Source organism: Neophocaena asiaeorientalis, unplaced genomic scaffold (assembly GCF_003031525.2).
Source record: "Neophocaena asiaeorientalis asiaeorientalis breed wild unplaced genomic scaffold, Neophocaena_asiaeorientalis_V1.1 scaffold7, whole genome shotgun sequence".
Lineage (NCBI taxonomy): Eukaryota > Metazoa > Chordata > Mammalia > Artiodactyla > Phocoenidae > Neophocaena > Neophocaena asiaeorientalis.
The window spans coordinates 11,634,184-11,661,688 of NW_020185337.1; the positions used below are offsets into that span (position 1 = coordinate 11,634,184).

Here is a 27,505-nt window from a genome sequence, read left to right on the forward strand (position 1 = left end):
CTTATTGAAGAGAGTGTCTTTTCTCCATTTTATATCCTTGCCTCCTTTGTCATAGATTAGCTGACCATAGGTGCGTGGGTTTATCTCCGAGCTTTCTATCCTGTTCCATTGATCTATATTTTTCTTTTTGTGCCAGTACCACATTGTCTTGATTACTGTAGCTTTGTAGTATAGTTTGAAGTCAGGACGTTTGATTCCTCCAGCTCTGTTTTTTCCCTTCAAGACTGCTTTGGCTATTTGGGGTCTTTTGTGTCTCCATACAAATTTTAAGATTTTTTTGTTCTAGTTCTGTAAAAAATGCCATTGGTAATCTGATAGGGATTGCATTGCATCTGTAGATTGCTTTGGGTAGTATAGTCATTTTCACAATATTGATTCTTCCAATCCAAGAACATGGTATATCTCTCCATCCGTTGGTATCATCTTTAATTTCTTTCTTCAGTGTCTTATAGTTTTCTGCATACAGGTCTTTTGTCTCCTTTGGTAGGTTTATTCTTAGGTATTTTATTATTTTTCTTGCAATGGCAAATGGGAGTGTTTCCTTAATTTCTTGTTCAGATTGTTCATCATTAGTGTATAGGAATGCAAGAGATTTCTGTGCATGAATTTGGTATCCTGCAACTTTACCAAATTCATTGATTAGCTCTATTAGTTTTCTGGTGGCATCTTTAGGATTCTCTATGTATGGTATCATGTCATCTGCAGACAGTGACAGTTTTACTTTTCCTTTTCCAATTTGTATTCCTTTAATTTCTTTTTCTTCTCTGATTGCTGTGGCTAGGACTTCCAAAACTATGTTGAATAATAGTGGTGAGAGTGGACATCCTTGTCTTGCTCCAGATCTTAGAGGAAATGCTTTCAGTTTTTCACCATTTTGAATGATGTTTGCTGTGGGTTTGTCATATATGGCCTTTATTATGTTGAGGTAGGTTCCCTCTATGCATACTTTCTGGAGAGTTTTTATCATAAGTGGGTGTTGAGTTTTGTCCAAAGCTTGTTCTGCATCTATTGAGATGATCATATGGTTTTTGTTCTTCAGTTTGTTAATATGGTGTATCACATTGATTGATTTGCATATATTGTAGAATCCTTGCATCCCTGGAATAAATTGCACTTGATCATGGTGTATGACCCTTTTAATATGTTGTTGGACTCTGTTTGCTAGTATTTTGTTGAGGATTTTTGCACCAATATTCATCAGTGATATTGGTCTGTAATTTTTTTGTAGTATCTTTGTCTGGAGGGATGATCTGTCCGTTGTTGTAAGTGAGGTTTTAACGTCCCCCGACTATTATTGAGTTGCTGTTGATATCCTCTTTTGTAACTGTTAGCGGTTGCCTTATGTACTGAGGTGCTCATATGTTGTTTGCATATATATTTCTAATTGTTATATCTTCTTCTTGGATTGATCTCATGATCGTTATATAGTGTCATTCCTTGTGTCTTGTAACATTCTTTATTTTAAAGTCTATTTTATCTGATATGAGTATTGGTACTCCAGCTTTCTTTTGAGTTCCATTTGCATGAGATATCTTTTTCCATCCCCTCTCTTTCAGTCTGTATGTGTCCCTAGGTCTGAAGTGGGTCTCTTGTAGACAGCATATATATGGGTCTTGTTTTTGTATCCATTCAGGAAGCCTTTGTCTTTTGGTTGGAGCATTTAATCCATTCACGTTTAAGGTAATTATCGATATGTATGTTCCTATTACCATTTTCTTAATGGTTTTGAGTTTGTTTTTGGAGGTTCTTTTCTTGTCTTGTCTTTCCCACTTAGAGAAGTTCCTTTAGCATTTGTTGTAAAGGTGGTTTGGTGGTGCTGAATTCTCTTAGCTTTTGCTTGTCTGTAAATCTTTTGATTTCTCCATCAAATCTGAATGAGATCCTTGCTGGGTGGAGTAATCTTGGTTATAGGTTCTTCCCTTTCATCACTTTAAATATGTCCTGCCACTCCCTTCTGGCTTGTAGAGTTTCTGCTGAGAGATCAGCTGTTAACCTGATGGGAGTTCCCTTGTATGTTATTTTTCATTTTTCCCTTGCTGTTTTCGATAATTTTTCTTTGTCTTTAATTTTTGTCAATTTGATTACTATGTGTGTCAGCGTGTTTCTCCTTGGGTATGTCCTGTATTGGACTCTTTGCGCTTCCTGGACTTGGGTGGCTATTTCGTTTCCCATGTTAGGGAATTGTTTGGCTATAATCTCTTCAAATATTTTCTTGGGTCCTTTCTCTCTCTCTCCTCCTGGGTCCCATATAATGCAAACGTTGCTGCGTTTAATGTTGTCCCAGAGGTCTCTTAGGCTGTCTTCATTTCTTTTCATTCTTTTTTCTTTATTCTGTTCCTCAGCAGTGAATTTCACCATCTGTCTTCCAGGTCACTTATCCGTTCTTCTGCCTTAGTTATTCTGCTGTTGATTGCTTCTAGTATATTTTTCATTTCAGTTATTGTATTGTTCATGTCTGTTTGTTTGTTCTTTAATTCTTCTAGGTCTTTGTTAAACATTTCTTGCATCTTCTCGATCTTTGCCTCCATTCTTTTTCCGAGGTCCTGGATCATCTTCACTATTCTGAATTCTTTTTCTGGAAGGTTGCATATCTCCACTTCATTTAATTGTTTTTTCTTGGGTTTAACTTGTTCCTTCATCTGGTACATAGCCCTCTGCCTTTTCATCTTGCCTATCTTTCTGTGAATGTGGTTTTTGTTCCACAGGCTGCAGGATTGTAGTTCTTCTTGCTTCTGCAGTCTGCCCTCTGGTGGATGAGGCTATCTAAGAGCCTTGTGCAAGTTTCCTGATGGGAGCGACTGGTGGTGGGTAGAGCTGACTGTTTCTCTGGTGGGCAGAGCTCAGTAAAACACTAATCCGTTTGACTGCTGATGGGTGGGGCTGGGTTCCCTCCCTGTTGGTTGTTTGGCCTGAGGCAACCCAACACTTAGCCTACCTGGGCTCTTTGGTGGGGCTAAGGGCAGACTCTGGGAGGGCTGTCCCCAAGGAGTAATTCCCAGAACTTCTGCTGCCAGTGTCCTTGTCCCCACAGTGAGCCACAGCCCCCCCACCCCCACTGCCTCTGCAGGAGACCCTAGAGCACTTAGCAGGTAGGTCTGTTTCAGTCTCCCCTGGGGTCACTGCTCCATCCCCTGGGTCCCAATGCACACACTACTTTGTGTGTGCCCTCCAAGTGTGGAGTCTCTGTTTCCCCCAGTCCTGTCGAAGTCCTGCAATCAAATCCCACTAGCCTTCAAAGTCTGATTCTCTAGGAATTCCTCCTCCTCTTGCCAGACCCCCAGGTTGGGAAGCCTGATGTGGGGCTCAGAACCTTCACTCCAGTGGGTGGACTTCTGTGGTCTAAGTGTACTGCAGTCTGTGAGTCACCCACCCAGCATTTATGGGATTTGATTTTACTGTGATTGCACCCCTCCTACCGTCTCATTGTGGTTTCTCCTTTGTCTTTGGATGTGGGGTGTGGTTTTTGTTGAGTTCCAGTGTCTTCCTATTGATTGTCCAGCAGCTAGTTGTGATTCTGGTGTTCTCGCAAGAGGGAGCGAGAGCGTGTCCTTCTACTCTGCCATCTTGGTTCAGGGCTGAATAACATTATTTCTTGTATATGGAATCTTTTTTGTAAAAAAATGTTTTTATCTTATGTCCCCAATTAAACCATTATTCTTATAGGACAAGAATCTTTAATTCTACTTTTTTTTTCTTTTGTATTCCTGTAGTTAATAGAGTGAGGTACATAATGTTTAATAATCTTTTTTGAATGAATGATTACAGATCTGAAAAATGAGCCATTTTATTTTAAAATTTTAATTTAGAGAATGCTTAGGTTTTCCCTTTCATAATAGTGCCTTCGAAGGATAAGTTTTAAAGCAATAAAATAAATAGGCAAGTAAGTACTCTAATGTCTTTGGATGTAAGCATTTTCTGATGGTACAACAAAATATGATATATAATAATATGAATATAATATGAATGATTGTGTTTTTTACTTATCATATCCTTGAAATCTATTTAATTCTGTTTTATACACAGTATTGTTTCAATATATCTTTTGAATGCATTTTGGCATTTTACTCTACTGATATGTTAAGAAACACAACTATTAACTTTTATTCAAAGTGAATATTTTCCACAGGAATATGTCTTGCCTTTGGCAATGAAAATTCTTGTTAGTATCCTCCTTAACATTAATGATGTCTTTAATATACAAAAACATTTAACTTATTTCTATTGAAGTTCTTTGATTTGGTAATAAAAAACTTAGGAAGTTGCTGTAGTAGCTTCTGATCAGTCAGAAAAACTGAGTAAAATGTCAGTAGGTGGCGCCAGTACTTTGGTTCTTTATCGACAGAAAATCTTTATTCATTCATTTCCCATGTTCATTAAAACAAATGGTTAAAAATCATGTGGTATGAAAATTCGCCTTGTAGTTATCCTGAGCAAACCTAAATTAGAAGTTTTAGTTCTTTGATAGGTCTGCCACCTTGAAATAACTTGGAACTATATATTTCAAAATGTTATTTAAATTCTGGTTGCAAACTAAGTTATAGAGCTGTCATTTCTGTTCATTTGTCTGTATAAATTTATGAAAATTGTTAGAATTTCAGAAGTTATATTTTAAAGTTGTAATATATAAACTTGGTTTTCCTCTAGATTAGAATATACCAAAAAATAATGTACTCTTCTTAAGTAGGTATTAAGTAGATCTCTAGTAGAAAGTTGTAGTTTCAAAAACATGCTACAGAGATTAATAATAAGGACATAAGAGGCAGAAATAATATATAGCCTTTTGTGATTTTTTTTTTGAAGCCTGCCATTACATTATTATTAATGATTTTCTCTTATGGGTGGATTGTTCCAGTATTTCTGATGTGAAAATTTCACCTTTTCTCTTTTCATTGCTAGTCTTTAACATTTATTAAACTACCTGATTTGTGGGCATTATAACAGACACTTGGAATTTATTGCAGCTAGAAATATGTAGTGGTGACCTTGAAAGAGCTAAAATTTGAGGATAAACAAAGATTTAGGAAGACTTGCACACAATTAAATGTGTTTTTCTCCCCCAAACACAAATTAATTGTTTGAATTATGGTTACTGTATCCAGAAATCTGAGTGATCACTTTTCTTATTTTCTAGAAAAACTTTTCCAATTTTTTTTTTTTTTTTTTTTTTTGCGGTATGCGGGCCTCTCACTGTTGTGGCCTCTCCCGTTGCGGAGCACAGGCTCCGGACGGGCAGGCTCAGCAGCCATGGCTCACGGGCCCAGCCGCTCTCGGCATGTGGGATCTTCCCAGACCGGGGCACGAACCCGTGTCCCCTGCATTGGCAGGCAGACTCTCATCCACTGTGCCACCAGGGAAGCCCAACTTTTCCAATTTTTAAATTACGGGTTTCAAAAATAAAAAGATAGATGTCAAGAAAGATTAGAGGAAAAGATTGAATCATTAAAATATAAATGGACAAAACTGTGTGAAAAAAGCTGTGAGGTTGGAGTTGGAAACATTTATTTAATGCTTAAACAGTGATTCAATATCCTTTGGAAGAGCATCTGATATCTTCAAGTCTAATTGTATAATAGTTTGTACTCTTATTAGTGAGTTTTATATATATTGAAGTCACAGTCATTCATGGTAAAATTTTAAGAACTTTATAAAATAAACAAAGCATTCTTAGATTTATTCATAGTTTAGTGGTAAGGAGTTCACGCTTTGGAACCACACTGCAATTTTTTGCTCCATTACGTACTAGTTGTGTGACCTTGGGCAAGTTACTTTGCCATTCTGAGCCTATGTAGTTTTCCTTCTAAATCTCTAAAATATGAATAATAATATATATAAAAATATAACAAAAATGTCATTGTGAGAATTCAATGAAATGTGATTATACACACACACACAGACACTGCTTAACACAGTGTTTGACATTTGTTAACACTCAGTAAGTTATAGTTATTACTATTACTTTTTTTTAATTTTTATTTTTTTGGCTGTGTTGGGTCTTCTTTGCTATTCATGGGCTTTCTCTAGTTGTGGCGAGCAGGGGCTACTCTTCGTTGCAGTGCACGGGCTTCTCATTTGCGGTGGCTTCTCTTGTTGTGGAGCATGGGCTCTAGGTACGCGGGCTTCAGTAGTTTCAGCACGTGGGCCCTAGAGTGTGCAGGCTTCTGTAGTTGTGGTGTGTGGGCTCTAGGGCATGCAGGCTTTAGTAGTTGTGGCACACAGGCTTAGCTGCTCCGTGGCATGTGGGATCTTCCTGGACCAGGGATCGAACCCGTGTCCCCTGCATTGGCAGGTGGATTTTTAACCACTGTGCCACCAGGGAAGTCCCCTATTACTTATTTAATGAGTATTGATTGAACACCTACTCCGTAGTGTGGATAGAAAGATGAGGAATAGTACAAACTTTTCTGAATCAAGGAATTCATACATTGACGGAAGATACAAATATATAAAGAATTATACAGTGATATCCAAATTAGGTACAGTGAGACTTCAGAAGAGAAAGCCATTGATTCTGCTTGGGGGATGACACAAGTCAGAAAAGAATCCCAAAATATGTTTGAGTTGTGTTTTGAAGGATGAGTAGGTATTTGTCAAATGGAGTAGAAATTATAGGCAAAGAGGATGTGCAAAGCCTTGAAGTTTTAAGAAAAGCAGTTTTTATTTTTATCTGTAGGTGATGATGAGCTAGTAAATATTTTAAACAGATGATTCATGAACAGTTTTGTAATTTCAGAAAAATAGGACAGTAAGCTGTGAGTCAAATGGATGGGATATGGGGAAGGGGAGGGAGGCAGAAGTCATGAGGTGATGCATAGTGAGTCACATAGTGAATGGCTATATTAAGATAGTGAAATGAGGGGGTAATATATACCTGGATGTTAGCATTGACTTTTATCTAGTGATTAATTTGATATGGGAGGATGAGTGGCAAGGAAGTTGAGGATGACTTCTAGATTTCTCACTTAGAATACTGTGTGAATGGTGTTGTAGAGAGTTAGAGAAAATACAGAAAGCATACCACACTGTGTGTGTGTGTGTGTATGTATGCGTGCGTTAGAGGAAATACAGAAAGCATACCACACTGTGTGTGTGTATATGTGTGCATGTGTGCACACATGTATGCACGAGTGTGGGAATCACATTAGTTTACACATTTATTTGTTATATAGGTAGAAATGTTTTGAAGGTAGTCAGAAAGTTGAGAAAAATCTGGACTGGAGATTTAGGAGTTAGTCATTGGGTTATAATCCACAAAGGGTGAGGATTGAACCAGGGAGATTGACAGCATTTAATGGATAAATGGGGGAAGGGGGAATCTAAGAAAGGAACAAGGAGGATTAAAAATGGTAGGAACAGAATAGGGAAGAGTGACCTCACAGGAGCCAGAGGTTGATTGTATTTTAAGAAAGTAGTTGCCACCTGTGTTATATATTTTGGGTAGGTTAATAATGATAAGAACTGAAAATGGTCCACTGAACTTTGCTGAATTTTGAGATCAGTGGTTACTTTAGCAAATCGGTTCTGGTGGACTGGACTGGTTGAAGATAGCATGGTGGTGGTGGATTGAAGAATGGGTGGATGGTAAAGAACAGGATCCTGTGAATATAGACTGTTTGCACTTTCAGGGAGTGTGCCTAAAATGAAAGGGAGAGAGCTAAGCTTTTACTGATTTTTTTTTTTCTTAAAGGAGAGACATTGTAATTATCTGCATGTGTTATTTACCTTTTGCTAATTTAGGATTATTGCCAAGATAAAAGCTAGGTTAATGGTTTTAAATAACCTGATGATAATTAGGTTATTAATATTTTAATTCAAGAAGCATTTATTGAAGTGAGTATTGTGTGCTTAGCATTACACTAGTTGCCTTAGGACTTCAGAAGTTGGAAAAAAAAAAGCCTGGGTTTTATTTGCTTCCTAATTGGAGACACAAATCATGTAGAGGAAACAATTAGAGAAAATACATGGTATTCCCTCTAACATTTGCTGAATGAATGAATGAATGATATAAATCTGTGAAGGTTAAAAATAGAGTGTATGTGAAATACAGGGATATACTGAGTGATATGGGTCTTAATATTTCTTATCATGACATGCAAAGCTGTTATAATCTGACCCTTAACTACTTCTCCAACTGCACACATCACAGTTTTTCTATATGCATCTTGGACTTTAGTTGTATCAAACTACCTTTAGATTCTTGAATTTACCATTCTTCACCCTTATCCCCCTACCCCTCTCCCTCTGCATAAACTGTTCTTTCTCCTGGGTTGCTCCCTTTCTCTTCATATGGCTGACTCCCATTCCTTCTGTGAGATTCAACTCTTAGTTATTTATGCATACCTCAATCATGGCATTTATCATACTATAATTGTCTGCCAAACCATGCCATTCTTGAGGGATTATGTGTTACTGAATTTAAATCCCTAACACATGGTAGATTAAAAGAATTATAGAATGAAGGAATAAAATTATATTAAGCTAGCTTTTAAAGGAAATATTAGAGAACAGATTGATGGAGAATAGTGAATGAGGACATTTTGAGTAGAAGACATAATGTGTGTGTAGCTGACAGACTAATGTGACTACTCTAAGTGGGGTTGTTTTAGTGAGTACTGAGAGAAAGCTGAAGATGGAAATAATGGAGGACTTTTAATGCAAGCTGGAAATATCCAGATTCCACATAAACTGTAACAGTCATTCTTAAACATGATGATGTGGAAAAGTTTTTCAGGTTGTTTATTCTAATAGTTGTTTATTTTACAGAACTCCCTTGTTCAAATCTAATCCATTCCTGAAAACATGTTGGATAGCAAATATTTGGGTAGCTAGAAGCTGTGTTCTGTTATTTCAAGTGACAAAAAATAATACAACCAGCCCATGCAAAAATCCTACATCAATTTTCCAAAACACTCTTAAACAGCTGTGTAGCAATCACACAAGGATTTCAGCAGGGTATTTAAAACATCAGTTACCTAATTAAGAAAAAAACAACATTTATTGAGCTCATTAGTATGTTCTTATGTAATAGACAATAATACTGTTCTATGTCAGATATTACTTTTTAATTTGAAAAAAAACATATTCTGTAATGTAAATAAACAGTGAAATAGCTGCTATAGATACTAAAAGTCTCCAAATTGTCTGGTTTGATTTTATCCTCAGCCACCTGGCAGAAGCAAAATCTGGGACCAATGAAGTGCTAAGCCTGGGGAGCAGGGGAGGGGTGGAGGGGAGTGGGAAGATGATGAGTGCAGTAATACACAGTACTCTAAAAAAAAAAAAAAAAAAGAGTAGTGATCTCATCAGGATAACAGCTGAGACAAGACTGCAGACCACTCTGTACGTTCTGCCCAGATTTGTGCAGGGCACATTTTTTGCCGGCATGCATCTTCAGATTCATTATAACAAGTTTCTATTTAAGTACTGAATTTTGGGTAAGATGCTTGGCAAGTCGTTGTTTAAATATTTGCATTCAGGTAGTGAGAGTTTGGATAGTGATATAGACCTATATTTAATTAGGTTCTTTAAAAAATGAAGTGAGGGGCCTCCCTGGTGGTGCAGTGGTTGAGAGTCTGCCTGCCGATGCAGGGGACACGGGTTTGTGCCCCGGTCCGGGAAGATCCCACATGCCGCGGAGCGGCTGGGCCCGTGAGCCATGGCCGCTGAGCCTGCGCGTCCGGAGCCTGTGCTCCGCAACGGGAGAGACCACAACAGTGAGAGGAGGCCCGCATACCGCAAAAAAAAATAAAAAATAAAGTAAAATAAAATACAATAAAAAATGAAGTGAAATACATTATTTTTGTTGTGAACTTAGAGGTTTTTTTATTTGCTAAATCTTGTTATTCTCTTTTTTTTTTTTTTTTTTTTTGGTATGTGGGCCTCTTACTGTTGTGGCCTCACCCATTGCGGAGCACAGGCTCCGGACCCGCAGGCTCAGCAGCCGTGGCTCACGGGCCTAGCCGCTCCGCGGCATGTGGGATCTTCCCGGACCGGGTCACGAACCCGTGTCCCCTGCATCGGCAGGCAGACTCTCAACCACTGCGCCACCAGGGAAGCCCCCAGCAGGTTGTTTTAAATCTCTATACAGAAAATGAAATTTATAGCAATATAGTTTGTAAACTATAGATACTCCTTCAAACTTAATTTAAACAATTACTTTAAATAATATTTCTTATAGTTTTATTTATACATAAAATGTGTATTTTTAAAAGTTGTATGTTTTCACTTTTTGATTGTATATATTCACCTTTTATATGTACCAATTTTTCTAAGAACCAATTTATGGCTGCATTAGATTTTCTTTAAGATTTTAGGTACAATGTAATACAGATTTATTCTGAAAAACAACTTCATAAATTATGTTTCTAGAGTCTTACCCATAGCATCTTTCGGAAAGTAAAATGGCCATCTGTATACATTTTTTATGGGCATATAAATATTTCATGAATTTGTCTCTATAAGTGAACATTCTTTTTGGAATCTGGAGTGAAATCATGATTTTATTTCAAAGCAGGTATTGAAAATATATCTTAAAAAGTAACATTTTAGACAGATTGATATCAATGATAACATATATAAATGTACCTAAAGAATTTTATGATAAAAGAAAATATCACCTTTTGTGTTTCATATATATAGTGTTGCTGTATCACCATATAGAGCTGATATCTGTGAGTCAGTCAGTAGAGGAATTTAGGAGGAATTAATTTCTCAAAAGTGCTAGCAGCAAGGTTATTTTAAAAGACTGAGTCTAATAAATAATTGTAATTTTTCTAAGAATTGGTAAAGACAAGTAGTAAAGAATGAGTTTGTAAGAGAAAGTGAGAGCAGTGTCCCGGTAAGACTGATGAGTACGTGAAATACTCATCTCTGCTTTTCAAAATAAACATTTTAGGTCATCAGTCAGTTAAGAGTGGCAGGTAGTGACCATTAGGTGGATTCATTAACACCCTGCAGCCTGCTTGTACAGGGTGACCCACATCTGTCTTCATTAGAAGTTTTCTGGTTGCCAGTAGTGAACAGATGGGTCATTATTGCCAACACTGCCCTCTGGGCCTACCTGGAGGACATGCAAAGTCATCCTATATAGGACACATCTATATTTACCTACTAGGGTGTGAGCAAAATATTTTGAGTAATGATGATATATTAAGATACTTTTAACCAAAAGCCTGCCCATGTGGATTCATATTTGTGAACAGTTTATGCAAAAATATTATTTTGGATGAGAGGGAAATTCCTTAAATGTATATTTAAAATATAACTATTCTGAACCTCTGTGAAAGCTAGGATACAATTGAATTGTAACTTAGACATAAGTTGATAAATTTTTATTCAGATTATTTGAATTTAATAGTATATTGAAAGACTTTAGTAGAAACATAGTATGTAATAGATGTGGTTATTACTGATGATGCTTTTACATCAGAAATACAACATATTTCAAGATTTCCTTCCATTTATATAGTAGAGTTCAAATAAGATTATACCTTATAACATGATACTAAATTCCAAATTTAAGATAGTAAAATCTTAGAGACATGTATTTGATCCATCTAACTGGTTTAAATAAAAGGAAAATCATGTCTATAGTCTTGAAGTATGCAAATTTAGTATTGAATTATATCTGAGACTGTCTATTTTTTTCAGTGGCAGCAAAAACTTTTGTAAGGGTAGATTAATTACATTAGTTGTAATATCCTGGGTGTAGATGATGGGAAGATATTGACTGCACATTTATCTTTGCACTTCTTCTTTTTTTAATTTACTGAGATGCCTTTGTTCATTAATGTTCATGGTCACCACAAATGCAGGCTATGAGTATAAACTTAAAACACTGAATTAGGAAAACTATTTTATGAAATGGTTACTTTTCCCATAACACTGTAAAGTAATATTTTAAATTTAGTGCTCTGAATTTAGGAATCTGGAGGCTGGGGTCCTGGGGAATTGGAAGACTTAGCAATTCTAGGAATTATTTTTTTCCTTAAATCTGATAGGCTGGCTAGTGATGAATTTGGTTTCTTTCATGTAAGTTTTTAAGAGAAAAATATTATGAGGGCTCCTAAATGATAATTATGATGATAATAATAGTAGTAATTGTGGGCTAGCTTTCCCTTTATAATATTCTTAGGAGATATTCTTTGCCTAATAAGCCAAATAAGGGTATACTACAAACACAATGTCCCACTTTTTGTTAAAAAGTAAATGTTTTCTTCATGTTTGATAGTTTGTTCATTTTTGCAGTGATCAACTTGCTTTACAATTAGGGAGAGGAAAAACATAGATTTTTCAGGATCACATTTGAGATGACATTCAAGCTCTGTGGCTGAGATAAAATTTATTTTATTTCAGGAAAACTACCCTTATATTAAGTTTTAAGTTTTCAAAGGAGCAAAGAGAATAAAAGAATTAAGACTATGTTGTGGCAACTTGCACAATGTCTTTTTTCTGCCATTATGATTCTCACTAAAATAGTTAAAAGTTACAGAAGGTCATTAGAATAAGATGACAAAGTTTAGTCCTGTGTATTAGTTTCCTAGGGCTGCTATAACAAAATACTATAGGCTTGGTGGCTTAAACAGCAGAAACTTGTTTTCTCACAATTCTGGAGGCTGAAGTCCAAGATTAAGGTGTTGGCATGTTTAGTTTCTTCTGAGAACTCTATTCCTGGCCTACAGTTGTTTACCTTCTTGCTCTTTCTTTATATGGCCTTTCTTTATGTACCTGCATCCCTGGTATCTCTTCTTCTTATAAGGACACAAGTCCTATTGGATCAGGGCTTCACCCTTACCCTTAATGACCTCATTTAACCTTAGTTGCCTCTTTAAAGGCCCTACGTAAATATAGTCACACCAGGGGAGGAGGGGGTTAGGGCTTCAACATATGAATTTGGGGGGTGCACAATTCAGTCCATATCATCCTGGGAGAGTGGGAATATTTAATATGAGTGAATTTTGCTTTGTGTTTTATTTTTATTATATTTTATTGGTACATTTAGACATTTAGGATTTATCAATACAACTTGTAAAATTAATTTTTTACTACACTTGACCCTTCAACAACCCAGGGGTTGCGGTGCTGACCCTCCCTACAGTTGAAAATCTGTGTATAACTTCTACTTGGGTCTCTGTATACATAGTTCCTCTGTATCCACTGTTGGCATTTGTGGATTCAGCCAACCTCGGATCATGTAATACTGTAGTATTTACTATTGAAAAAAGTCTGTGTATAAGTGGACCCTTGCAGTTCAAGCCTGTGGTGTTCAAGGTTCAACTGTATTTTCACTTATGTGATATTTTAAAAAGTAGTTCTATAGATGAGGCAACACTTTTTGTTTGATCATTTTCTCTCTTAATTTATCATTTAGGTTGTAGGTCACTGGTTCTCAAACTTTTTGGCCTCAGGACCTCTTTATACTCTTAAAATGCTTGAGAACCCTAAAGAACTTTTATTTATGTGGGCTGTATCTACTGACACTTGAAACACTAGAAATTGAAACTGAGAAACATTTAAAATACAAGAATATATGTGCTTATGAGAAAGCAAGAGCCAAGTAGACAAATAGGCAAATAAAATCTTAGTATTTTCTAGAGACTGAACGAGTCTCCCCAAAATTCGTACTTTGAAACCTAATCCCCAGTGTGATGGCATTTGGCTGGAGGCAACTGCAGCTCACCTTGGAGACATAGACACTGGCAGCAGCCATTTTGGGGAGCTCATTCTACTGCGTCGACACTGGTGCTGGCAGTCACCATTGTATAATCCTCCCTCTAGCTTATTAGCCTCAGGACCCAGCCCTGGGTCTGACTCCCGCCTAACAGCCTGTAGGCACCGTGCTGGGATGCTTCAGGCCAAGCACCTAACTGGACAGGGACACAGCCCCACCAACCGGCAGACAGGCTGCCTTGAGACGCATTAAGCCTACAGCCACCCCTGGACACAGCCCTGCCCACGAGATGGCCCAGGACTGGGCCCCATTCATCAGTGACCTGCTCTAGCCTTGGGACCAGCCTTACCTTCAGTGGGTGGGCACTGGCCCCAGGACAACCACAGTCCCACAGTTTGCTGTGGCAGGGCCCAGCCCACGCCCCAGTAGGCCAATACCAGTCCTGGGAATAGCTGGTCCCTGGCCCTGCCCACCAGAAAGCCAACACAACCTTTAAGACATCCCCAAAGCCTGTAGCCAGCTGTGGCAGGAATCAGCCCCACCCACCAGCAGTTCTGACACCAGCTCTGAGACCCCTGGACCCTGCAGCCAGATCCCATGGCCCAGCTCTGCCTGCCATTGGGCTGGAACTAGCCCCAGGACTGAGTTTCTCCCACCAGTGGGTGGGCACCAGTCTTGGGATCTCCTGGACCCTGCCCACCAGTGAGCCAGCACTAGCCCCGGGGCCACCTGGGGTTCCACAGCCAGCTGCCTCATGACCTGGCCCTGCCAACCAGTGGCTGGCACAAGGCATGGCCTGACAACCCAACTGTACTGGGGGTCAGCCATACATACCAGATCACCCACAGTAGTCAGTCTGCCATAACAGAAGGATCCAAACAGTCCACATAAGGTCCCATACAGAATTAACCCAAAGAAGACCAAACCAAGACACACTGTAATTAAAATGGCAAAAATTAAAGATAAATTGTTGTCCATTTTATTGGCATATAGTTGCTCTTAGTAACCTCTTATGATCCTTTGTATTTCTGTGATGTCAATTGTAACTTCTCCTTTTTCATTTCTGATTTTATTGATTTGGGTTCTCTTTCTTTTTTTCTTGATATGAGTCTGGCCAAAGTTTTGTCAATTTTAACTTTTCAAAGAGCCGGCTCTTAGTTTCATTGATCTTTTCTCTTGTATTTTTAAGTCTCTGTTTCATTTATTTCTGCTCTGATCTTTATGATTTTTTTTCTTTCTACTAACTTTGGGTTTTGTTTTCTGTTCTTTTTCTAGTTACTTTAGGTGTAAGTTTAAGTTATTTATTTGTGATTTTTCTTGTTTCCTAGGTAAGCTTGTGTCACTATAAACTTCCTTCTTAGAACTGCTTTTGCTGCATCCCATGGATTTTGGATTATTGGTTTTTTGTTTTCATTTGTCTCCAGGTATTTTTTATTTCCCTTTGATTTCTTCAATGATCCAGTGATTGTTTAGTAGCATATTGTTTAGCCTCCATGTGTTTGTGTTTTTTGCAGTTTTTTCTTGTAGTTGATTTCTAGTCTTACAGGGTTGTGGTTGGAAAAGATGCTTGATATGATTTCAGTTTTCTTAAATTTACAGAGACTTGTTTTACTAGCCTAGCATGTGATCTATCCTGGAAAATGTTACATGTGCACTTGAAAAAATGTGTATTCTGCAGCTTTCAAATGGAACGCTCTATAAATGTCAATTAAATCCATTTGGTCTAATGTGCCATTTAAGGCCAATGTTTCCTTATTGATTTTCTGTCTGAATGATCTGTCTGTTGATGTAAGTGGGGTGTTAAAGTCCCCTGCTATTATTGTGTTACTGTCAATTTCTCCCTTTATGTCTGTTAATATTTGCTTTATGTATTCAGGTACTCCTATATTTGGTGCATATATATTTACAATTGTTATATTTTCTTCTTGGATTGATCCCTTGATCATTATGTAGTGTTCTTCTTTGTCTCTTGTAACAGTCTTTGTTTTAAAGTCTATTTTGTGTAATAAAAGTATTGCTCTCCTGGCTTTCTTTTGATTTCCATTTGCATGGAATACCTTTTTCTATTCGCTGCCTTTCAGTCTGCATGTATCTTTAGGTCTGAAGTGTGTCTCTTGTGAGCAGAATATATATAGGTCTTGTTTTTGTATTCATCCAGCTACTCTGTCTTTTGGTTGGAGCATTTAGTCCATTTACATTTAAAAATTATTGACGTGTATGTTATTATTATAATTTTGTTCATTGTTTTTATAGTTCTTTTTTGTTCCTTTCTTTTGCTCTCTTTTCTTATGATATGATGACCATCTTTAGTGTTATATTTGGATTCTTTTCTCTTTTTTGTGTGTGTATCTAATACAGATTTTTGGTTTGTGGCTGCCAAGAGGTTTATATATAGGAATCTATCTATCTACTGATTGTTTTAAGTTGCTGATCTATTAACTTCAAACATATTGTAACACTCCATCATTTGTACTCTCCTCCCCTCATGATTACTGTTTCTGAATCATATTTTACATCTATATTTTTTGTGTATCCTATATCTGCTTGTTGTGGATATAGATGGTTTTACTACTTTCGTCTTTTAAACTTCCTACTTGCTTTGAACGTGGTTGATTTACTACTTTTACTGTATATTTGCCTTTACCGATGAGCTTTTTCATTTTGTATTTTTCATGTTTCTAGTTGTGCCCTTTTTTAGCATTTCTTGTAAAGCTGGTTTGGTGGTGCTGAACTCTTTTAGTTTTTGCTTGTCTGTGAAACTTTTGATCTCTCCAATAAATGTGAATGAGAGACTTACTGGGTAGAGTATTTTTGTTTGTAGAATTTTCCCTTTTATCACTTTAAATATATGATGCCACTCCCTTCTGACCTGCTGAAAAGTCAGCTTATAGCCTTACGGGAGTTCCCTTGTATGTAACTTGTTGCTTTTCCATGGCTACTTTTAATATTCTCTCTTTATCTTTAATTTTTGCCATTTTAATTACAGTGAGTCTTGGTGTGGTCTTCTTCAGGTTGATCCTGTTTGAGACTCTGTGCTTCCTGGACTTAGATGCCTATTTCCTTTACCACATTAGGGAAGGTTTCAGCTATTATGTCTTCCAGTATATTCTCTGCCCCCTTTTCTACCTCTTCTCCTTCTGGGAACCCTATATGAGGATACTAGTATACTTGATGTTGTCCCAGAGGTCTCTTAAACTGCCCTCATTTCTTTTCATTCTTTTTTCTGCTTAAACATCAGTGATTTCCACCACTCTGTCTTCTAGCTCGCTGATATGTCCCTCTGTATCATTTAGTCTACTGTTGATGCCTTCTTGTATTTTTCATTTCAGTTACTATATTCTTCATCTCTGTTTGTTCTTTATATTTTCTAACTTTTTGTTAAAAACTTCTAGCGTCTTGCACTGTGCATCCATTCTTCTTCCGAGTTCTTTGACCAATTTTATGATGGCTACCTTGAGCTCTTTCTTGGTTAGATTTGCTATTTTCACTTCACTTAGTTCTTCTTCTGGGGTTTTATCTCCTTTCTTTGTTTGGAACATGTTCCTCTGTGCCTCATTTTGCCTAACATGCTGTTTTTTACTTCTTCGTATCTGGTAGGTTGGTTATATTTCCTGACTTTGGAAAAGTGATCTTTTGTAGGGGATGTCCTATGCGTCCCAGCAGCATACTCCCCTCTGGTCACCAGAGCTATATGCTCTATGGGTGCCCCCTATGTGGCCTGTGTGAGTCCTTCTGTTGTGGTGAGCTGACTACTGTGGGTGATTTGATATGCATGGCTGGCCCTGGTCCAGTTGGTTGCCAGGCTGTGCTTGTGCAGAGCCTACCAACTGCTGAGGCAGCTGGCTGTGGAGCCCCAGGTGGCCTCAGAGCTAGATCAGGCTCACTGGTGGGTGGGGCTGGGTTCAACTAGTCCCAGGTCAGGATGTGGCCTGCTGGTGGGTGGGCTGGGTCTGCAGGCAGCAGGGCTGTGGTTGTCCTGGGACTGGTGTCCTCCAACTAGTGGGTAAGCCTGGTTCCGAGGCTAGAGCAGGCTCAGTGGTGGGTGGTTCCAGGGATTCTGGGGCTGGTGCTTGCCCACTGATTGGTATAACTTGTCCCTGGGGTCTCTACCTGTGGGGTCCTGGGGGTCCTTGGTCTAGTGCTTGTACACTGATGAGTGGTGCCAGGTCCTGGGCCCTCTCGTGGGCAGGGCTGTGACCAGGGTTGGCTGTGGGCTCAGTGAGTCTTAAGACTGGCTGCCTGTCTGCTGGTTGGTGGGGCTTTCGTTGCCCAATTAGTTGCTTGGCCTGAGGCATCCCAGTACTGGTGCTTACAGACTGTTGGGCGGGAATGGGGTTGGGTTCTGAGGCTAATAAGCTAGAGGGAGGATTATACAATGGCGTTTGCCAGTACCAGTGTCCACGTGGTAGAATGAGCTACCCACAATGGCTGCCACCAGTGTCTGTGTCCTCAAGGTGAGCTGCAGTTGCCTCCAGCCTCTCTATGAGGCTCTCCGAGATTAGCTGGTAGGTCTAACCCAGGCTCCTTTCAGTGCTTTTTCCGTGGGTCCTGGAGCATGTGAGATTTTGTGTGTGCCCTTTAAGAGTGGAGTCTCTTGTTTCCCCCAGCCATCCACTGGCCTTCAAAGCCAAATGTTCTGGGGGCTCATCTTCCCAGTGCAGGAATTCCAGGCTGTGGAGCCTAATGTCGGGCTCAGATCCTTAACTTCTTGGGGAGAACTTCTTTCATTATAATTATTCTCCAGTTAATGGGTCCATGACCAGGGGCATGGGACTTGACTGTATCAAGACGCCACTCCTCCTACTGGTCTGGTCTTTTTCATTGATAATTGTTCTATAAATAGTTGTGATTTTGGTGTGCCCCTGATAGTACGTTTCCTCAGGGTCTTTCTACTCTGCCATTTAGCTAAGTTCCTACAACAGTCTTTTGAGGAAATTATTGTTATAGAAATTTTGCAAATGAGATCACTTGAGATAAAGAGATAAAATAGCTTGTCCAACATCATAGGACTAGTAAATGGCGGAACTAGTGTCAAGTTGATCAAGAAGTTTCTGAGTAGTAGTGCGGTGACAGTTGTTAGCTTGACTTGCTACTCTTCCATAGATTCAGCCTCTAAAGGAAACAGTAAATAAATGGATTTAGGCAGTTAATATTTACAGCAATATTAACATCTTGGCTCTCATCCCTGATCCCCTGTCCTCAGAGAGCAACTTGAATGAGGCCAGGTCTTGCCTGTACACACAGTGGGGGTGCATTATCCCCCAGATGTCAGGACAGAAACCTTGACATGTAGACTCTGATCTTATATGAGGCCTGTTGGCAAACCTTCCCATCTTTACCTTCAGAGAAGGAGAGATTATCTTCATTAATGTGGAGTGTAGCAATTTTACTGCAGAAAGGAGGAAATGGGAATTTTTTTCTTTATTACTCTTGAATGCATGTAGGGGAGGGAGAGATCTCTATGTTTGCTGTCTGGGAAAATAAATAAATTTGCTCAGGAAGTCACTGTTTTCATATTTCCAGGGCCATCTGCTTACACCAGTCTTCTTGAAAAGATAGTCCTGGAATAAATTGACTGTTAATTGTCTAGTAGTGTGGAAATGAGATAGATTCATGGAGACTTGTGTTCCAACAGCTAGAACTTCATCTCTTTTCTGATAAGCAGCAAATATTTTGTAGTTACTAAATTTCATGTGTTGTTTTTGTTTTTTGGTTTTTTTCATTATGAGAGACCCTTAGAACTTATTGCTCTTACTTTTGGCATTTGTCTATGAACTTTTTGCTTTGATATCCTATCCCACAGCAAATCAAAAGAACTGATTAGGAGCACAGTGACTACAGCAAGTCATCATGACATATAGGAAGAAGGCAAAACTTTATAAACAACATACACAAAAATTGTAATACCTCCCTAGAACTATTTACTGTGTCAGAAGAGTTACATATCAGTTACTTCTGAGACACTTACTACTCAATAGCTAAAAATACTCAAATTTTAAAAGTTCAGTTATTTAAAAATACTTTTCAATTATCTGGAAATTTATCTATGTAGAACACTAAATTCTCCTTGGATGAAAAATAAAGTATTTCAGTGCAAGTGTTTCAAAAAAAATGGTGATCGATATACTTACATAGATGACCGATTGTGGTAGAATGAACAAACATTCATATCTTTGCACATATATTTTTAATATTTTAAAAATGATTGGTTTCTACTCATTCAGAAATGCAATAGCATGTAGAGGTTGTCACTGTTCTTATACACCCACACACAACTTTTGGAACTCATTGTTTGAGTCTGGATCCAGAAAAACCCTTACACATATTTAGGGGAAGAAATGTATAACATTCTTCTCTTGACTTTAGATCATTTCAATATTACCATGAAATCAAGAGCCATTCAGATTAATGACCATTTTCAAATACTTGTGCTTCATTTCATAATGTATTCAACATATATTTAATAAGCTTCTGCTGTATGCTAGGTATATGCTAGGTACTCTACTAACCTCTGGAAATACCATGGTGAACAAGTATGTACAGTGTCTTTCCTCAGGGATTTTATAGTCAGCTTAGCCAAAAAAAAAAAAAAAAAAAAGAAAGCATCATAGGGAGGAGAGATAATCAGGATTTGGAGAGTTTAAATAGAGGAATGTGACCTAGTCCTGGAGATCAGGAAAGGAAGGCTCACCTTTAGAAGTGAGGTTTGAGGTGAGATCTGAAGGAGAACATAAGTTAGAGGAAGAGGTAAGGGACATACATTTTAGGCAGAGAGAATATCAAAGGCCCTGTGGTGGCAAGGGGCAGAGGATGTTAAAGGAGCACAGCCTGGATATTCCTTATACATACGTATAAGGAAATATACAAAAGGTTACGAATTATTGATACTTTGTAAAATGAGCATCTTATTGTGGAATTAAGATTAAGTTGAGATGACCCAGGTGTTTTATAGAATACATCAGGAAAATACCAGAGAAGTGAAAAATTTAAAAACTATTTTTGTTTTCTTCTAACTTGAATAATAAATGGCACATAGAATTTTGGATGTTGATAGAAAAAATATAGGCTTAGGAACAGAAGGATTCTTTTTCATAATACCCAAAAAGCATAATATTAGCAAGGCTTCAACCCCAAAACCCCAATAAAACATAATATTAGCAAGGCTTCAACCCCAAAAACTAAGTTGAAAGGTATAGGTTTATCAGGAAACCCCTTTTGTTTCAGAACTCGTTGAAAAGCTTTCAAAAATACATCAGCCCTATCCCTCATTTCTTTTAACTTTATACCTAAGTAATATAGTACAGATAGAGATTATATGGATATGGGTACTTTGAAGTGATAAAATAATATGTTGAATGTATTTTATAACTTGCTGTTGCTCTCCTTTCCTGCTCTAAAAACTTCCTGAAGCAGCAGAATCTTTTTGATATTTTTGGCTGAAAGACAATGAAAATATTGACTTACAGGCTCTCTGGTTTCCAGGTGTATAATAAGCAGTACGATTCAAAAGCTTAAATCATTTAATTATTTATTTTTTAACAGCTAAATTACTATGTTGGCTCATTGGATTGAAATTTTCTTTGTAACTGAATATTATGAGAGTTATGTCAGTAATATAAATTGGAAAGTTTATTTCAGGTCACAGTGATTTTTTTTTTTAGTGTTTATTATGGAATTCAGAAAGCACTTGTCTGAGACACAGTTCGAGATTGCCTTCTGAAAAAAGCTCACCTTTCTCTATGTGATAACCAAATAAACAATTTTAATTTTCTATTTTCTAAGTGTTTTTATATGAGGAGAATGTTTGGCTCAGTGAACTAGATTGATTGTTGAGATTCCTAAAAAGGAGAGAGGAGAGAAGGAAACATTTCCTCAATGTTTTGGTGGAATATATGGGTCTGTGTTTGAATTTTGAGCCTTTTGACATCCGTAAATACTACACTCAAAAAAAGAATGAAATTTCTTCATGTTTCTGAATACATATTATACATTTAATGAAAGGGACCATAACTGATATTGTCAGAAAAAATAAGCTTGTAAATAAATAAAGCAGTCACTTATACAGTTACAGGTGGAGAAACTGAATTAGGCAGTTTGAGTACGTGTTACTCACTTAATAGTGAAGGTGATTTATGGATAACATCTTCCTGACCCATGAATGGTAACATTAATAATTGGTCTAATAGAAAGGGGATATATTTGCTGCCATTTCTGATGTCTTTTATCAGTATTCCTACAGATGAAGATATATTTTCTTGCTAGATTTGGGTAAGTGAATGTGACAAAAGCACTTTTCCAAAGGGAACAAATATTAAAGTGTGGCTTTCTCTTTAAATTTTGACAAATAACTTCTGTATTAAAACATACTGTATATCCATACACAATTTGCCTTTTGTGAGAATCAGGTTGGATCACATTTTTCACTAAATGTGTAATTAAAAAAATTGTTAGTCACTAAATTCATTTAAATATTAAGATAGGTAATATATTTGATTATATTATTAATGATGCATTTTTGGTATATGAAACAAACTTCCTTCAGCTTTGATATATGTATGAAATACAATATATATATATATATATACTCAAATACATATGGTGTTGCTTCCCAGTAGCTAAAGACTCTGAGGCATCAAATCATTGAGTTATATTTAAGTCATAGCATAATCCAGTAGAAAACATTAAATAAAATGAAAGAGGGGCTTCCCTGGTGGCGCAGTGGTTGAGAGTCCGCCTGCGGATGCAGGGGACACGGGTTCGTGCCCCGGTCCAGGAAGATCCCACATGCCGCGGAGCGGCTAGGCCCGTGAGCCATGGCTGCTGAGCCTGCGCGTCCGGAGCCTGTGCTCCGCAACGGGAGAGGCCACAACAGTGAGAGTCCCGCGTAACGCAAAAAAAAAAAAAAAAAAAAAAAAAAAAAAAAAACACCAACCTCAGTTTCCTTATAAAAAAAAAAAAAAAAAAAAAAAAAAAGAAAGATATACCAACCTCTGTTTACTTATGAAACACACTATGATACAGTACTTTACTGAACTGCAGATAGATATCCAAACTAAAACATGGATACATATATTTGCAAATTTACTCATTCTGATAAAGTTGCAGTTATAAAAACATAAAGCTTAAATATACAGTGTAATAGTATACGTCAGTGTCATAGCTAATAGTGATCTTCTTAGTGCATCTGTATTTAAACTCTATTGCCTTGTGATTAAGTAGCAGAAATAGCCTAGATATTGGGGCAGTTATTTAGGCAAAGTAGCTCTGTGTTGTTTAAATGAAAGATTGGTGGTGAGCGAGTCTCTGACTTATCTGTATTGTTGGAGTTATTGAAGTATGCGTTTGTTTACTTTGCGTACTCCTTAAGGGTATATACTTTTCTTGGTAGGTATATCAGGTGACAGTAAAGAGAACTCAATCTGTTTTAAATAGCAAAGGAATTTATCAGTACATTTTAGAGTAGGTCTGACTCAGGCACTGTTTAAGGCTCCAGTGATGTCACCAGGACCTGATTTGTCTCATTTACTTCTGAGAACCTCTTCTTCTGTACTTGTTTTTTTCATAGACGGGATTTTTCCTAATAGTGGCAAGGAGGCTATTGCACTGAAGAGCCTCACAGTCCCTTGTTCAAGTATAGTGAAAAAAGAGTCTCTCTGCTCCTGGATAAATCAAACAAAAGTCCATTTGGAATAATCTTTTGGTTTGTGATGTTTATTTATCATGTATTAAATTCTATATTCAGTAAGATCAGTTTCTGGGCTGCTTAGATTGTTCTCACAGCTAATATAGGACAGGGATGTTGTGGAAGAAATCTTTTTTTTATTATCTTATTAGAGCTTGTAACTTTGAGATGAGTGTTATTTTAGAGAATGGATGTGATAGCTCTTTTGTAATATTATCAGAGAGTTGTTTATAAACACTTGTAACAATGCTGTTTACAAGAGTTGTAACTTCTTGGCACAAATGAAACTTTTTTAAGTGAAAACAACACTTCTAACTAACTATAAGTGGCATAGAAAAAAGATTTTATTTAAAATAGTTATCTAATAACTGGTTTCCTTACAAAACTCTTTTTCTTAATTCTAAGGTTTTCAAATAATTTTCTTAGCTCTTCTATATGTATAATCTTATCATCAAAATGGTCATTTGGCTCCTGGCTTTTTTAGCATTATCTTTGGTTTGCTATTTTACTGCCTTGAACAGAAATTACAGGGCAGTATTAAATGATAATGGTAGTATCTGGCATCCTATTCTGTTTTTTTTTTAACATCTTTATTGGAGTATAATTGCTTTACAATGTGTTAGTTTCTGCTGTACAACAAAGTGAATCAGCTGTATGTATACATATATCCCCATATCCCTTCCCTCTTGTGTTTCCCTCCCAGTCTCCCTATCCCACCCCTCTAAGTTGTCACAAAGCATCGAGTTGATCTCCCTGTACTATTCTGTTTTTATTTTTTAAACATCTTTATTGGAGTATAATTGCTTTACAGTGTTGTGCTAGTTTCCGCTGTACAATAAAGTGAATCAGCTACATGTATACATACATCCCCATATCCCCTCCCTCTTGTGTTTCCCTCCCACCCTCCCTATCCCACCCCTCTAGGTGGTCACAAAGCACCAAGCTGATCTCCCTGTGCTATGCAGCTGCTTCCCACTAGCTATCTATTTTACATTTGGTAGTGTATATATGTCCATGCCACTCTCTCACTTCGTCCCAGCTTACCCTTTCCCCTCCCTGTGTCCTCAAGTCCATTCTCTACATCTGCGTCTTTATTCCTGTCCTGTCCCTAGGTTCATCAGAACCATTTGTGTTTTTTTTTTAGATTCCAGATTTATGTGACTTTTCTGTTTTTAATGGGAACGACTTTAGTTTTCCGCTTTCAGCATGGCATTGGCTTCTAGGTCAAAATGAATATTCTTTACCATTTAAAACATCCTTTATTCCTGCTCTCCAATATTGTTTAATTTGGAAAGTGTGTTTAGTGCCTGTTTTTGGTTATCTAATGAGGTCACCATGTGGAGGATCTCACTAAACCTACTGAGAGATTTTCTTATATTAAGCCATCTTTAATTTTTGAGTGATATTAGTTGATTCTTGTAAAATACCGTTGAATCAATTTTATAAGTATGCAGCTGTCTCACAGAACATCTCCTGGGTTAATGTTTTCCCAGTAGGGACTGTCTCTTATTTATGAATACAGCAATGTCATAGAATGTGCATCCTCTATACCCAATACAAAAATTTTAACAAATGATGTGCAGGGAAAGTCTCTAGGCATATTCTAAATACAACTTTGGTAGAATATAAAATTTACCTGTAGATGTTTTGTGAATCTATAAAAGTTATTAGCAAAGGTTTCAGTGTTGCCAGGATAAGAGGATAAGAGAATATTAAAACATGCAAAGCCACTGTTTGTTAATAACTATGTGAATTGTTTGTCAGGAAGCTATGTTTTTTTTTTTCTTTTTTTTAACGGTACGTGGGCCTTTCACTGCTGTGGCCTCTCCCGTTGCGGAGCACTCAGCGGCCATGGCTCACAGGCCTAGCCGCTCTGCGGTATGTGGTATCTTCCCAGACTGAGCACGAACCTATGTCCCCTGCATCGGCAGGCGGACTCTCAACCACTGCGCCACCAGGGAAGCCCAGTAAACTATGTTTTAACATTTTATATCTTAAACATAGTTTGGTAAATATATAGGCATTTTATAGGGTTTTAGTTACTACATAAAAAATGTTAGAGGTTTTAGGTTGATGTATAGTGCATTATAATTGTTGTTGTTTTAGCACAGAACATCTAATTTTTAGGAAGGAATGATGTTATGCAGTTGATGCCTGTGTTTAATTTGGATTTTTGTACCTGTGAGATCAGTCTATAGTAGTGATAACAAATATGTCAGATTATGATATCAGAATTATTTATTTCATAAAATAAATTTAATCTTGACATTTCATAATTTAATCTTTACATTTTAAAGAACTTGGTGACAAATTTTCCTTGCCTGGATCATTTCTGAGTTATTAGTTAAATTTTATAATTCAACTTTTATAATTTTTTTTTTTGTTTAATAAGATTTTTCTGCTAAATTTTGAATCAGTTGGCTTGGGGTTTTTGTTCTGGTTAGCAGGTGGGGCCAGGCTGGGGCTTCTGACATGCTGGCAGGGTTTGAAACTCATGCTAAGACTGAAGGAGGGATCATCCAGGCTTTCTTATCAGCTTGCCCAGATGTAGGCAGAAGGGGAAGAAGAAGAGGTGAGGCTTTAAAAGCTGTCAGCAGTCAAACATCAAAAAATAGAGTCAAATTCTTAGTGGAGTTTACACAAAGGAATATAATAATAAATGATAGAATATTAGTTTGTAACAGTTTTACAATTGAGGTGTGAAGCAATTGATTTTGGTTGGTTCCCTACAGAAGCCATAGTCACCTTGTGGCTCTTTATGATGTGACTGTTCTGGAACATAGCGGGGCGGGAGCAGGAATTGAGAGTAGCTACATTTCTACATGCTTTGTTCCTGATAGAATGTTTCCAACATCTGGGGAATTTAATTTTTAAAATTTCTGTGGAGAATGAAAATTCGAAGCCCATGATTGGTTGGAAACTTCAACCACCTTCAAGGTGAAGATATGGCCATTATTTGCTATGGTACAAACTTGAATTGATTGCAAATGGGAAATGGAAATCAGAATTAATTCATTCTATTATGGCAATAAATGTAAATGGTTTAAACTCTTATATGAAAGGCAAAGACTTCTTGAAAGTCTTTTAAAAAATTAAAATCCTTATAACAGGCACATATACACAGAGATGTATAATGGTTATAAATGAAAGGATGGACAAGGATAGATCAGGCAAATAGAAACAGAAAATAAAACGTGAGTGACCAAATTCATTTCCTAAAAAATATAATTCAAGGCAAAAACATTCAAGGTGATCTTGAAGCAAAGACAGCTTTCTCTTTGTGGCTGAATCAGCAGTAGGAAGTGTCACCTGCAACAAAGATTTGAGATTATATTTTCAGGGGAAGTAGAACTACCTCTTTATGAATAGCAGGATTTTTTTTTTTCCACGTTGAAGCACATCTCCCTTTAGTGTTTGGCTCATAATCAGTTAATTTGCTGGGAAGTTTGAAGGATCCAGTTAGGCACATACTATAGGTGAAGAGAAAGAATCAGCATTTTCTTTAGACAAATATATACATTTGTTCGTTTTAATCCTATTCATAATTTATTTCAGGGTTTTGCAAATTTTTTAAGTCATTATTTCTCATATTATCAACTTTATGTACAAAATGATATCTTTTTATTCTACCCATGAGTGCAGAAAATTTAAGAGAATTTTATTGACAGTTTAAATGGTTGGAGTACATGTAAAATGGCAATTTCCAGCCCCTATGTTTAATAAGGCTTTTAAAACATCTTTACTTTAGGGACCATTACATCCTAGGATATAACATTCCCTTTCTCTGTTACTTACATTTTTTGAGATGTGTCACTCAGTGGACAGGGAAGGAGATGTGTAGTTGAGTGGAGAGAGGTGGGGTGGAGTAGTGCTCTGGGTGCCTCAAAAAATAGCATAGACCCAGTAGAAGGATTGTTACCCACATTTTTATTTCATGAGTTTTAGCAAGGGAGCATAATAGGGAAGTATTGAAGTCACCCTTTTATTTATTTCAGGTTTGCTCTATGTCTGTGCCATGAAACGTGGAAATTCCTATTAGATTCTGATTATATATTTTCGCTGAATCCCACTTCTCAATGATGATCTTACTTTTCCTTTAAAAAAATCTGCCTTGAGTAGTCTATTATTGGGAAATTGTTGGTAACTTTATTAGGACT

General features: G+C 37.2%; 1 protein-coding gene across 1 annotated transcript in view; it reads left to right on the forward strand.

Annotated features, from left to right (window-relative positions):
• STPG2 (sperm tail PG-rich repeat containing 2) overlaps nt 1–27,505 on the forward strand; it is a 270,505-nt gene that overhangs the window by 32,388 nt on the left and 210,612 nt on the right. The gene's annotated exons all lie outside the window — the stretch shown is intronic.